The 13,063-nt window shown below is 48.9% G+C and overlaps 1 protein-coding gene across 1 annotated transcript in view; it reads left to right on the plus strand.

The window, feature by feature from the left end:
- The first annotated feature begins 220 nt into the window (after positions 1-220).
- The window catches only part of Map3k14 (mitogen-activated protein kinase kinase kinase 14), a 47,592-nt gene continuing 34,749 nt past the window's right edge, over positions 221-13,063 (plus strand). Inside the window, exon 1 of the mRNA XM_052756147.1 lies at positions 221-328. The gene's annotated coding sequence lies outside the window, so the exon portion shown is untranslated. The remainder of the gene's footprint in view (positions 329-13,063) is intronic.

Below are 13,063 nucleotides of genomic sequence, written 5' to 3' on the forward strand. Positions count from 1 at the left end.
CCAGCCATCGCCTCTAGCAACCCTGACCGGAAACAGTATCCATTTTGGGAGAGGTCGTGATAGCCAATCGTTGCTGGAGAGCGGATGGCAGGCCGGCCGGGAGGAGACGCCTTATTGGCTTACTTGTGGGAGTGGGCGGGATCAAGGGTCGCGGTGCGGCCAAAGAAAGGAGGCGGGAAGCTCGCAAAATCGCAGCCACGGGGAGAGGCGTGGCCCTGGGCGGGGCTAGACGTGGGGGCGTGGTCGGGGAGGAGCGGCTGGGGCCCCGAGCGATCGCTGGCCAGCGAAGCGCCACACTCGCTGGGTTGAGGAGAACGGCGCTCAGCCGGTAGGTGACTGGGCAGAGTCCCGAGACCTAAAGCGGGTCGCTGAGGGCTCGAGCGGGCGGGGCCGGGGCGCTTCTGAGGCCGGGGCCGGCTTGCGGCCTTGCTCTCCGCGAGGGCTGGCTGGGATGGGTGGCCGGGTGTCTGCGGTCTAACCAGCTCGCACGCGCCGCGCCACCAGCGCCACGCTCGCTACGCCGTGCTCGCCCTGGAGCTTCCAGGCCGCGCACCCACGGGTCACACGCTCGACCGGATCGCGCGCGGGGACTGCCTTCTTCCCCTTCCCCAACATCCGCCCCACTACCAGCCCCGGCTGCGAGGTGCCCCCCCAAGAGAAGGAGATTGCTCCACCGCCCTAGCCGTGAAATGTACTGTCTTTCCCTCTGAAGTGCTTGGGGTCACTTGTGCTCGGAGCGGGAGCAGAGACTGCCCTGGACACTCCGCAGGGCAGTGCTAGTCGCCCACAGTATCCTCCCATTTCGATGATCCCGACCCTTCTGTGTGATTCTGTGTTCTACTTTTGGTGTCTGTTTATATGTACTAGTCCCATCTTGGAAGCTCACCGTGGCTCTGGCAACTTGCAGCCACCTGTCACCAAGTAAAAAGAAACATTTGTCGGCGGCAGCGATTCCCACCTGCTTAGGAGCCTCTTCCGTGTTTATTAACTTCAGAAAAAAATCTTCCCCCACCCCTCCGTGTTCATTCACTTAAGAAAAAGCCTCCCCTGCGCCTCTAAGTTGAGATTAAAAGATGGCTCTCAGCACTAAAGGATGGATAGTGGTGTGCATGGGTTGTAAAGGAGAGGATGAGTGAAGAAAAGTTTCAAAACTCAGTGTATTGATGACTTCTTGTTGTTGTTGTTGTTGTTAATTGGAGACAATGAACACTAATGACTTGGTTAAGAGTGAATGAAATTAAACAATGAGAGTGGCACCGTGACCAGTGAACTTTGGACCACTGGCACTGTGGCTAGAAACATAGTCTTACTGAACCATGAGAGGATCCTAACATTAGTGATGCAGGCTTTTGCTTAGTAACTTTCCCCTTTGAGGGGTCGGTGTGGTAAGATGGACAGAGTATTATTCAGGTGATAAGTGAAGTACCTGAACTAGGTGTGGGGGATGAGGGCGCACATACCTTGTCTGAGGCCTCAAAGCCGTGACCAAGGGTGAGTTCTCAGATCTCTGAATTAAGTCTGCATAAGATAACCATGATAGAGAAAAGGGGGAGGAAGGTCTGGAGTAATATTTTTTGCTCTTAACATGAAAGGATGGCTTTGAAGGTTCTGGACTTGCTTATGATGTGTGTGGATTTTCTCTTGTGTCTGAAGTGATGTCAAAGGCAATTCCTTTGGATCGATGCCAGCTTTCTGAGTCTTTTCAAAGGCCTATAAAACATCTTGAAAGCTAGGCATGGTGGCACACACCTGTAATCCCATCACTGGGGAGGCTAAGGCAGGAGGATTACTGTAACTTTGGAGGCAGTGAGGGCTTCATAGCAAGATCCTGTCTCAGAGCACCGGAAAGAAAGAAAGAAGACATCCTGATTTATTTGGAAGAGTGTGGTGAATTTCTCAGAAGATCTCATAATAATAGTTAATATGTCTGACTTTAATTTTAGAAATCAGTACCTGGCTGTACATACCCAGAAATGCATCCCAGCAGTTTGTGAAATTAAACAGTTCTTGGGCTTTAGGTCATTTTGTGATTGTCCCTGGGTAGAAGGAGCAGTTCTGAGGGGTTTCTGGTGTCTGTTAGAGTTTGTGGGAGTGCACCACAGAGCCCCTGCCAAATGAACCTTCCTCTATTAAACAAAACCGTCTGGTTTTGCTCCTCAGCCTCGGCAGATAGACGTTTGGTTCCTCATTTTGGTTCTGATGAACACTGATTCCTTTGTGATCTGCTTGGAGTGTTTGTGTGAGAGAGGACAGGACTCACCCTGATTGGTTGTCCAGCCCTAGGCAACTGTTAGGAGGTTTTTGTTTTTTTTGGTGAGTGAGAAGGTTCATCACTAGCTAGGGGCTGGTAGGAGATTGGAAGGTTGTACAGTAGATAAAAGCTTAAATCCGGGCATGTTTGTTTAGGCCATTTTGCCCCCTCTTAAGACTTTTATGTTATCACCTTGGCCTGTGAAGTCACTTTTAGGCTCCTTTTTTTCCCCCCCGTCTCAGTGGACAGCACATGGACTTCTCCCAACAGGTGCTTCTGCCCTGGGAAGAACTCACACGTTCATCCTGGGTGGCTTGACAGATGTTCTTTCTGGGGAGAAAGAAGAAATCTGAAAACTAAGTTCCATCCAAGTGAAAGGTTAGCTTGCTTCACATGCAAGCAGCAGACATTTCTACCGATGGCTTCCATCATCTCAATGCTTTTTTTTTTTTCCTGGCAAAAGGTTAAAATGCAAGTAAAATTCTGCTTTCATGATTAATAAGTCACTACCGCAGTTGTGTTTGATGCTTCCTGTTTGCCCCATTTTAGTATTTCAGTTAAACTGGAGGCATCTGAGCACTCTGGGCACTTTTGATGGCACCAGCATCCAAGTGGGTGTGGAGAGGGGCAGTATGGAGAGTGGATCTGGGGAGCTCTAGGGATAAGTCAGCCCACTGCACACCAGAATCCCGAATAAGGGAAAGGAATGGAGTGGAGTGTCTTCACGGGTAGGGTGAGCATTTCAAGTGTGAACACCCTGCGTTCACTTGGTGTTGCTGACTGCAGAGGTACAGCTGTGGGGCAGAGCGGGAAAGCCAAGTGGAAGGCAGGCAGCAGAGGAGAACGTTTGGCACTTCTGTGCAGGGTACTGAGGTAGCGTCCTGAGTTCTGAGCTTCTCTCAACTGCCTGAATGACAGGATAAGGGAGCTTTCCTCGGAGGCCTGAGTGTTCTTTTACTCATGTTTAAATTGAGGCCCCTTCCCCTCTTCCTGTTTTGGAGTCTTCCATCTTGAGCTCCCTGGTAGAAATCCTTTGGAATTATGTGTGTAGGGAATAATTTTGCAGACAGCCTTTCTATTTTCTTACAGTATAGAGGTAAAGATCTTTAAAATGAGGACTAAATAAAACAGACAATAATCCTTAGGAATTTGGTGTCATGGTTAGAATCTAAACTGACTTTCCTTGGCATACACTTGATCATTTTACACTACTCACTTGCTGAAGGATGATAAGCCCCTCTCCCGAAAAAGTCAATTCTGAATGTCATTAAACCAGGGGCTTCTTAATTGTTATCGCTGTTTAGTGGTTGTTGATACTGATCGTTATTAAAAGCCTGCCATCTGAACAAGTCTGCCTATGCTCATTTCACAGATGTAAAAACTAAGGCAGAAGGCGCAAGTGATCTGTCCAGGGATAGAGCCTGTCCATAGTGCCACCACACCCACTGTGGCGTTTATGTTGTCAAACAGACCTGGGTCAGGGCCTGGTCTGCCTGTGGCTGTCTGTCTGTCTGTGTGCCCTCGAGCAAATGGCTTCACTTCTGTGAGCGTGGAGTGCCTCGCCTGCAAATGGTACCAGAAATGTTTCATGGGGCTGTTTCAAGTAGAAGACAGGAGAGGATTTGTATGCTGGGCTGAGCACAATGGCTGTCGCTGCTCTTGGTCATTGTGATGGCAGTAGCAGCAGCAGATGACTGCATTGTGACTAGATCTGTCCTCTGTAAGATGATGTGAAGAAACACTGGAGTGCCCGACAGGCCAGTCGTTTTCTTCAGCAGGCCCTCCAAGGACTGCTTCCCTAGCCTGGATGGGTTAGCTGTCCCGTCTTCCCAGTCTTAAAACAAAACACACTATTGTATTCATTCATTGTGTGTGCACACGTGTGTATCACAGCACACCTGTGGAGGTCAGAGGACAGTGTGCAGGAGTCACTTCTCTCCTTCCACCGTGTGGGTTCCAGAGAGCAAAGTCAGGTCTTCAGGCTGGGCTGCAAGCATGTCTACTCACTGAGCCATCTTGCCAGCCCCAGGTTCCCTCAGGTTTACTGTACATCCTTCCCTTGCAGTACTTCAGATAAGCCTAAAAAGACTTAGCATCTGTCCAGTCAGAGTGTGTAGTCCTAAATAGGGGCTACCTGCATGTCTCTCAGGACTCCGATGCAAACAGAACGGGGTCTCTCTGAGAGTTCTTCATCTCCCCCCCCCCTTCCCCATCCTCCATGTGGTTTAGTGGGTCCCAGCATTAACCTGGGCTGAGAAAGAGAGTACCCAGAATAGAAGCCACTGAGGACTTATTCTTTGTTTGGGGGACAAGGAGGCTACATTTGTTTGCCCGGGGCGGGGGGGTATGGTTTCCGTCAGCACATGGCACCCTTGCTCTTCTCCCTTAAAACTGCCTATCTCCATAGCCAGGTCTGGGGGCCCTGGATTTACAGTCAAGGATGTGCAGGTTCTGCTTCAGATATCATGGGTTGGGGGCGGGGGATTAAATTCCTTTCTCCTTAATACAAACAAAAAGACTGCCTCCCACCACACTGCCATTCTGTCTAAATACATTTGTTTTCTCTTGGGGAAGCTGTCTTGAGAGGCGAAGAGTCATTTCTAAAGCAAGCCTAGTTTTTAGAAAAACGAAATCACCGGATGTCAAGCCTCGTGAGGAGCTTGCTCAGGTGAAAATGAAAGCAGCCGCCTGCCCAGGGTGGCATTTGCCTTCGCGGCTGGAGGTGAAGGCAGAGCGTCTGGACCCCACTCAGTCGCTGGCCAGCCCCACAGCCTGTGTCTGACAGGTGCCTTAGTCACCTTTCAAGCAGCTTTGTTTAGGTGAGGGGAGTACTTTCTCTGGAAGGTGAGTCACTCGCGCAGGGGTGTAGGTAACAGGCCATCTGTTCCCCGGCCCAGTTGCAGAGGAAGTCCCGAGCAGACCTTGTTGAAAAGCCCTCTGCCAAAGATCACCCTCATTCCAGCCCAAGGGCTAAGATTCAGGAGCAGGAAGCCGATGGGAGGCTCCTAATGCTTGCTGACTGACAGACCCATCCCCTGGTGGGTCATGTGGACAGGGCACAGAGCCCAGGTCAGCAATGTCACCACTCCTGAGTCCAGCCACCTTGAGGGTGGAAAATGGCTCACTTCCAGTGACAATTCTGCGCAGCAGCAGGAGTGGAGCTTTGGCCCTGGGGAGCTGGGAAATCCCTTGGCAGAGAGCTAGAGAGAGATACAAATTGTACTTGGAGATGAGCGATTTGGGAAGAACCCTTCTCACCTCTGCCTTCCCTCTAGCCACCTGAGTTGGAGGCTCACAGGAGCTCCAAGGGTTGGGAAGGAAGGCCTATGGCTCTCTGGGTTTCAGGGAACTTGGGGGACCTCAAACTCATCACCTTAGTTCTCTCCACTTAGCAGGTCAGCATTTGGGCCCAGAAAAAAAGCACTGGGGGTAGGCCTGAGCCAGCCTCCCCTCCCATTTTCCAGTGGTCGCAGCTTCTGCTGACTCTCATTCCAGAGAGCCATCCATGATTAGTGTCCATAGACAGAGGGTCTTTCACAATGTGTCCTTGACTAGGGCCCCGAGTGTTAGTCCGTGTGTCCAGGACCATCCACAAGGTGGACTTGACTGTTCAGGGCCTCAGTAGAACTGATAATCCCTTGCAAGTGTTCTGGTTCCCTGTCACAGAGTCCTCCCGAGTTCAGAACTCAGTGCCTACCTAACAAGCCAGGTGCATCATTGTGTCTCTGTGGTCCCAGCGCTGAGGCTGGGGAGTAAAGACAGGAGGGTCCTGGGGTTCCTGGAAGCTCGCTGGCCAGCTAGCCTAGCCAATCAGTGAGCTCCAGTTTCAGTGAAAGGAAAAAAAAAATAAGGTGGAGAGCCATTGAGGAAGACACCCGACAGTCACCCTCTGGTGTCCACACATATCTGCACACATGAGGGGAGAGGGCCAGATATTCATTAGTATTTGTCCCTCGTCTGCAAAAGGTTGGCTAAGGTTGCCCAGCTGCTTGGTGGCAGAAATTCAGCTCTGCACTACCTTGTTGCCGCTGGACCCAAGAGTTACCCCTAGTGTAGGACTTGAATTTCGTTAGACAGCTCCTCTGTTTCCCCACAGCACCTCCATCACTCTCAGGCTCCTGCAAGCTTTTCGGGCCTGGGAAGGGTGGAACCTGTGTGGCTTCTGCTCTGCTTCTGAGAAAAGGTAAACAGAAAGCTGTTTATTTGACTCTCTCCTCTACCATTAGGTTGATGTGGTCAAAAGGAGACCAGGGTTGATAAGAAAATACAATCTAGGCAGGGTTACCCGGAAGTCTCAAAGGTTGTCTCCACCTTTAAGGCTCTTTCTTCTGTCCCCAAGCAGTGTCTTACCTAACGTGGGCCTTGAGTGGCGATTGATGAGTGAGGTTCCAAGGCCACTGGACACCAAGAAGCATTTGTGTCTTTCTTCTCCAAAGAGGTGGCAGGTTACCCACAGCTTACAGGTGGCCAGGGGAGCCTGAGTAGCCGGTGTCACCCCAGCCGGACCTGTCTGGCTCCTCTCCATGAGAGGCCTCTAAGGGCAAAGCATGATGTCATATCTGGGTAGTGGCCCACTGTACGTGCAAAGCGCTGGTCTAGCTGATCCTCTGGTGACCCTGGCTGGCCTTTCCCTTTACTGACTAGTACTCTTCTGGTTGGTATTAGGAATAGCTGGGAGGCTTAGAAGGGAAGAGGAATTTGGCCGCCAAATGAGGGTGTGATAGTTAAGATAATACCTGGAGTGCTTTGCCTGGGGGAGTTAATGTGGGGAACAGCTCCCCAAGCCCATAAGTCTCACCTGTTTTGTGCTGTGGTTTGAGAGGCAGGGATAGCTTTATAGATAGAAATGTAAGAGAGAGGGGTCTGTGTACCACCCATCCATCCCCTATGTAGGGCACACGTGCAGGTCAGTTCAGGTGGATATTGTGTGGATCGGAGGACCAGAAGGCTCATCTTCTCAGTCATAAATAAATGGGTCACCAGGTCAGTATTTAGGGAAGAGGTTGATGACGGTTTCAGCATCTAGCTTGCAGACTTTTTTTTTACCGGGATGCAGTCAGAATCCAGTCGCTGATGTGATCCCCTTCTGCAGCCACCAGGCGCGGTCCCCTGGAGCTTGCCAGTGATCGGAGTGAACACATGTGCTAACCCAGCAGGCTCGCAGAGTCTGTGACCTTCATCTATTTTATCATTTTATTTTTATTTTTAATTTTACTTATGTGTGTGTCTATGTATGTAAGGGGGATGGAGTATGTGTGCCACAGTGCCCACGTGGAGGTCAGAGGACAACCTTGTGAAGTTGGTACTGTCTTTCCCCCGTTACCTGGATTCTAGGATCAAACCAGGTCACCAGATTTGTATGGCAAGTGCCTTTACCTGCTGAACCATCCTGCTGGCCCTTTTTGCTTCCTTTTTTGCTTTTAGCCCTGGCTAACCTGTGATTCACTGTGTAGACCAGGCTGGCCTTGAACTTGCAGTGATCCTCCTGCCTCTGCCTCTTGAATGCTGGGATTACGGGTATGTGCTACCACACCTGGCTATTATTTCACTCAAGGAATGCTTGTAAAGAGAGTTAACTGCCAGTCTCTGGTAGGTAGAACACATAGACATCTCACGGATGATGATCCAACTTAACAGTTTCCTGACCTTAGGATGCAGAAGCAATAGGCATTCACTAGAAAAGCCTCCAGATTTTTAATCTGATCTCTTCCTGAGCTAGTAATAACAAGACCATGGTGATGTTGGGCACTGACTATGGGTCATAGCTCTCTGTCAGCCTCACTGCCACTAGGGAACATAGCCAATACTACAGAGTGCTGTGTTGTTCATCTGTCATGTTCAGTAAGCTGTGACGTTGGACACAGCCCATGCATCTGATTCTACAGTGTTTTCATTGTATGATGGCTTTATTGCATTATAGACCATTGAGCATCTGTTGTTAAAAACAAGTGGAACTGGGGCACTTCCGTCCAAGAACTCACCCTGGAGGGAAAGTGGATGCACTAAAAGACATGTGGGACAGAACACACAGTGCTGGGTGCCATGTAGGCCCAAATCACGTGCAGACTGTTCAAGGCCTGGCCCACGACAAGCCTTTTGACAACTAGGGTCAGCATTCCAGGATGGTCTTTCAGGGTCATGAACAAGGAGAGCTCCTGTTTGGCTTGGTCACCATCGTATTCCCGCTTGCTAGTCCAGCACTTGGAAAATGGTACCCACTGGGTAGAGTAGGTATTTGTCATCCAGCAGAAGTGCGGGGTGCCAATCTATACTCCTGTTAGGCCCTGTTGGTCTGAGTAAGAGTAAGAGAGCCATAGGCTTTCCCCAGGTTCCCCCACTTCACCGAGGAATCAGTCTGAGGTTCTCTTGAGAACATTCCTCTCATCTCCCACGTCCCCCACCTCAGGAGAGAGCAAAAGTATGACCCCTTAGTGTAAGTGGACGTGGCAGGTGCACCTGCCACACATGTCTTCAGCTGATCACTTGGGGTAGTTTGTCAAAGAGTATGTAGGACAGCATTGAAAGTAGGTCATGGTCAGGGCTCCACAAAACGAGCCATGTGTCTCTTCAGCACACCCCATCCCCCTACATTTTAGTCTTCTGCAGAAAGCCAAGTTGTTTGGGTTTCTTGTTTATTCTGAAGTTCCTCAAATCAGTTCCTCAATTTCAGAACCAGCCACCAGTGACTACAGTGAACTTGAAGTCTCCTCCCTCACAGGGACACTGAACCTGGCTTTCTCTTGTCCACTAAGGTCTGAACCCAGTCCCACCCGGGAAACTCACATATAGAAACCCAGAAAGGAGGGTAATGGTTGTATTTCAACAGGATTGGCCATGCCTAGGGAACAGCTCCTTGATATAAATCAGTCCATAAGGTTGAGAGAGGCGGGGGGCGGGGGGGGGGGGGGGGGGGGGGCGGGAGGGAGGTTTCACAGTTCGCAACAGAATTGTTACTTATAATGATGACCTCAACTGGCAAGATCCTGAAGTACATTTTGATTTATCAAAAAAACTGGTTTGACACTAGTGTGGTGACTCATACTTGTAATCCCAGCACTCAGGAGGCTGAGATGGGAAGATGATGAGTTCAAGGCCAGCCTGGGCTACATGGCAAGACCTTGTTTCAAAATAAGCAAAGCAAAACAGAACAAGAAAGGGAGGGAGAGGCTGTGGGGTGGCTTAGTGTGAGGCAGTGGGTAACACTGTGATCTTTGGAAACTTGAATGGTGTATACGTCAACCCCCATTTCTTGAGCGTTCCTACTTATAGGAAATGTCCTCACGAATATTTAAAGGACATTTAAAATGCTTTCGCATAACATACGTAAAATATTCTTACTATTTACTGTATAAAGTGAAGTACACATGAGTTGGTTTTTTCCACGATACCACTCTTCCTCCACGTGTCCTGCATTCTAATTCCATAATGGCCTCTGTGGCTCAGAGGTGCCCTCTCTGGCATCCTTTCCATTTGGTGTTGGCTTTTTTGTTTGTTTTTGTTTTGGGGTGTGTGTGTGTGTGTGTGTGTGTGTGTGTGTGTGTGTGTGTGTGTTTGTGGTTTTTTGAGACAGGGTTTCTCTGCAGCCTTGGCTGTCCTGGAACTCACTCTGTAGTCCAGGCTGGCCTCGAACTCACAGAGATCCGCCTGCCTCTGCCTCCCGAGTGCTGGGATTAAGGCGTGCACCACCACCGTCTGACTGGTGTTGGCTTCCTTAATGAAAAGTTTTTGCAAGTTCCATGTGAAATCTCATTGTAGCACTTTTTTTTTTTTTTTTTTTTTTTTTTAAGGCTTATCAAATGCCCTGTGTCGGGGGTCTGGAGACAAAAGTATTGGCCATGTGTATAACATGGCAGCTGGTGCTCAAGGCTTTGTTATAAAACAAACAAACAAGCCAGTGACCTAGACTTTATGTAAGAAATAGCCAATTCGGAATTGGTTACGGACTCATTCCAGGATGAGACTCTCATCCCTCGGCCGAAGAACAAAGGCCGGCCACAGTTCCACCTTGGAGTCTCTGCTGTCCACTCCTTTTTCTAAAACATAGGCTGTCTGTTCTTGCTTGGCCATTGGGGTGCTTCCTCCTGGGTCAGTCCCTGGGGTTCTCACTAACAGATCTTTGGACTCTAACAGCTTCTGTGTTTCAGCCCCACCTTTTAAAGCTCGGAGCATTGGATAGAGATTCAGTGTCATGGCTAAGAGTGGGCTTCGGCATAAAAGTCCTTCATATATATCCTGTTGCTGCTCCTTCCCTCCCTGCAGTGTGATATTGGGCAGGTGACCTACAGACCCTCCGTTTCCTCCTCTGTGCAAAGGGCATTGTATAGCCAGGCGTGGTGGCTCATACGTGTGACTCTAGATCTCAAGAAGCAGAGGCAGAAGAATTGCAAGTTCCAGACCTGTCTCAAATCAATACAGAAATAATTAAAACAAACGATACAATATTAATGTCTTGCTCACAGAGTTGTAAGGATTTAAGAAATAATGCATGCATCACACAGTACATAGTGAGCAGTAAGACCTGCCCGTGTGAATTTTTGTTTACATGGACCAGAACGTAATTATATGTATGCAAATGACAACAGATGTTGAAAATACCCAAAGATACGGCCAGAGAGCTAACTCCGGCCCTTCTGCCAAGGTCATCATGTATCACCAGGTCATTCCTCCGTCCGTTCCCTGCTGAGACCTTGCCAGTGGAGACGGGGCCAGACGAGTTGCAGAGAGCTCTTTGGAGCCACCCTCGGATGTGATCCTTTATTTACTGATGGCTCTGCCCCTGTGTTCTGAGTGCTCTTCCTCCTTCCCCTCCTCCCCCTCCTCCTTCTCCTCCTCCCTTGAGTATCTGTTTGAGCTGTTCAGCTGACGTTGGTGCTGCTGACCAGAGACTAAGGTGGGGCACCAGCTCTGCACAGGCGAAGCGTTTGAAACAGTTTGCATTTCTAGTCAGGGCAAAGGCTGTTCATTTGTCACAGCTTTCATCCCTCTCAAGCCCCACTAGTGGGACACCAGCCGGATGCCAGGCACTGAACTGTATAAATTAAACCTTGTTTCTTGCAGTTACTCCTCCAGTGAAACACTGTTGTAGTTTGAGACCGCCTCTTTCACAGGTGAGATACCAGTCTCTGATCAAATGACTTGCCCAGGCCCACGTCTCAGAATGTGGAAGGGCAGTGATTTGCACTTGGTGCCTCCATCCTGTTCTTTATGGGACTGGCCCTTCTCCAGCATTAATTAGTAAGTAATGTGTTGGAATAAATTACCGCCAAAGGCCTTTCTGAATCTAAGAGCAATTTGGGACTCATCTATCATTTAAATAAATATAGAATAAATGACATGTAATCCATCTATCCATTTTCTCCCCGGCTGGATTAGAAACACCTTGAGGACAAGAGTAATACCTTTAGCAAATAACTAGGTTGTATGAGAACCACCTGTTTCCCTGACACCCTGGGCCAGGAGAAAAAGAGAGAGCCCACTAACAGAGGGTCACCTGGACATTCCAGTCCTGGGAATGTGCCACTCAGAAATATCTCCCAGTCCTACAAAAAGTGTGAACAAGGATGGGCTCTTTGTGGTGCTGTTTCTAAGGGAAATTTGGAAACGAGTTCATCCATAGAAGAGTAGGTGGATAGTCTGTAACAGTGAAAAGTTCCTTTTTGGGTGATTGTAGGTAAGAGCAGGGTGTGAGTGTGTGTGTGTGTGTGTGTGTGTGTGTGTGTGTGTGTGTGTATGCGAGTGTGTGTATGCGAGTGAGTGTGTGTGTTATGTGATGACTATCTCATTACTTCCTGAGTCACAACTAATAAAACTCACAGTCCCCAGGGAGAATATAAAAGATAGGGAAATGAAAACCAAAACCCGGAGAGAGGCGCTCTCATCTCCAGCCCTCTGTCCCTTTGAGTGGCCATCGGTTTGGTGTGTACCTTTGTGTCTGCGTGTTTGGGGTCATCCTAAATTTACCAGGTCCCACTCTCAAACACGAAGACATGTCTCTGCAATTCTCGTCCCCCTACCAAGAGATCCTTTTTGGTTATAGCTTGTTTTCATTATGAAAGTAATGTGCTACAGAGGACATCAGTGAGAGATATGAGAGGAATGGGTAATGGCCATCCCCTCAGAAGAATACAGGGAGGGTGTGAAGGGACCCCCCTCCCCCGCCACTGCCGCCGCCACCATGTGTGTGTGTCTGTGTGTGTGTGTGTCTGTGTGTGTGTGTGTCTGTGTGTGTGTGTGTGTGTGTGTGTGTGTGTCTGTGCTGCGTCTGTGTCTGTGTATCTGTGTTTAACCACTTGAGACTGTTGTCTATAAAAACAGACTAACTCACTGAAGAAAATGTGAGAAAATTATTAAAATACTTAAAAAAAGAAACTAAGACATTCATAAGTCTGACACAAAGAGAACCTTTGTTATGTCTGCCAATGTCTGGATTTTTTTGTTTTGAGACAGTCTCCATGTCTGTGTTTTTATAAATGTTGATATACTATAGAAGGGCTGGAGAGATGGCTCGGCAGTTAAGAGCACTGGCCGCTGGTACAGAGGACCTGGCTTAGGTTCCCGGCACCCACGTGGTGACTAGCAACTGTCTGTTCTGCCAGTTCCAGGGGCTCCAGCACCCTTTTCAGGCATTTGCAGGCACCAGGCATGCACAAGGTGAGCAGGTATGCATGCAGACAGAACACCCATACACATAAAGTGAAAAAAAGACACACGTAGATATTATTCAGGACCAGAGTTTACATATAATTCTATATACTTTTTCCTTAACATTATCTCCAGCGATATTTGTTCATATTGTTAGTTTTTATAAACATT

This window comes from Peromyscus californicus, unplaced genomic scaffold (genome assembly GCF_007827085.1).
Source record: "Peromyscus californicus insignis strain IS unplaced genomic scaffold, ASM782708v3 Scaffold_3__1_contigs__length_106647218, whole genome shotgun sequence".
In the NCBI taxonomy this organism is placed as follows: Eukaryota; Metazoa; Chordata; class Mammalia; order Rodentia; family Cricetidae; genus Peromyscus; species Peromyscus californicus.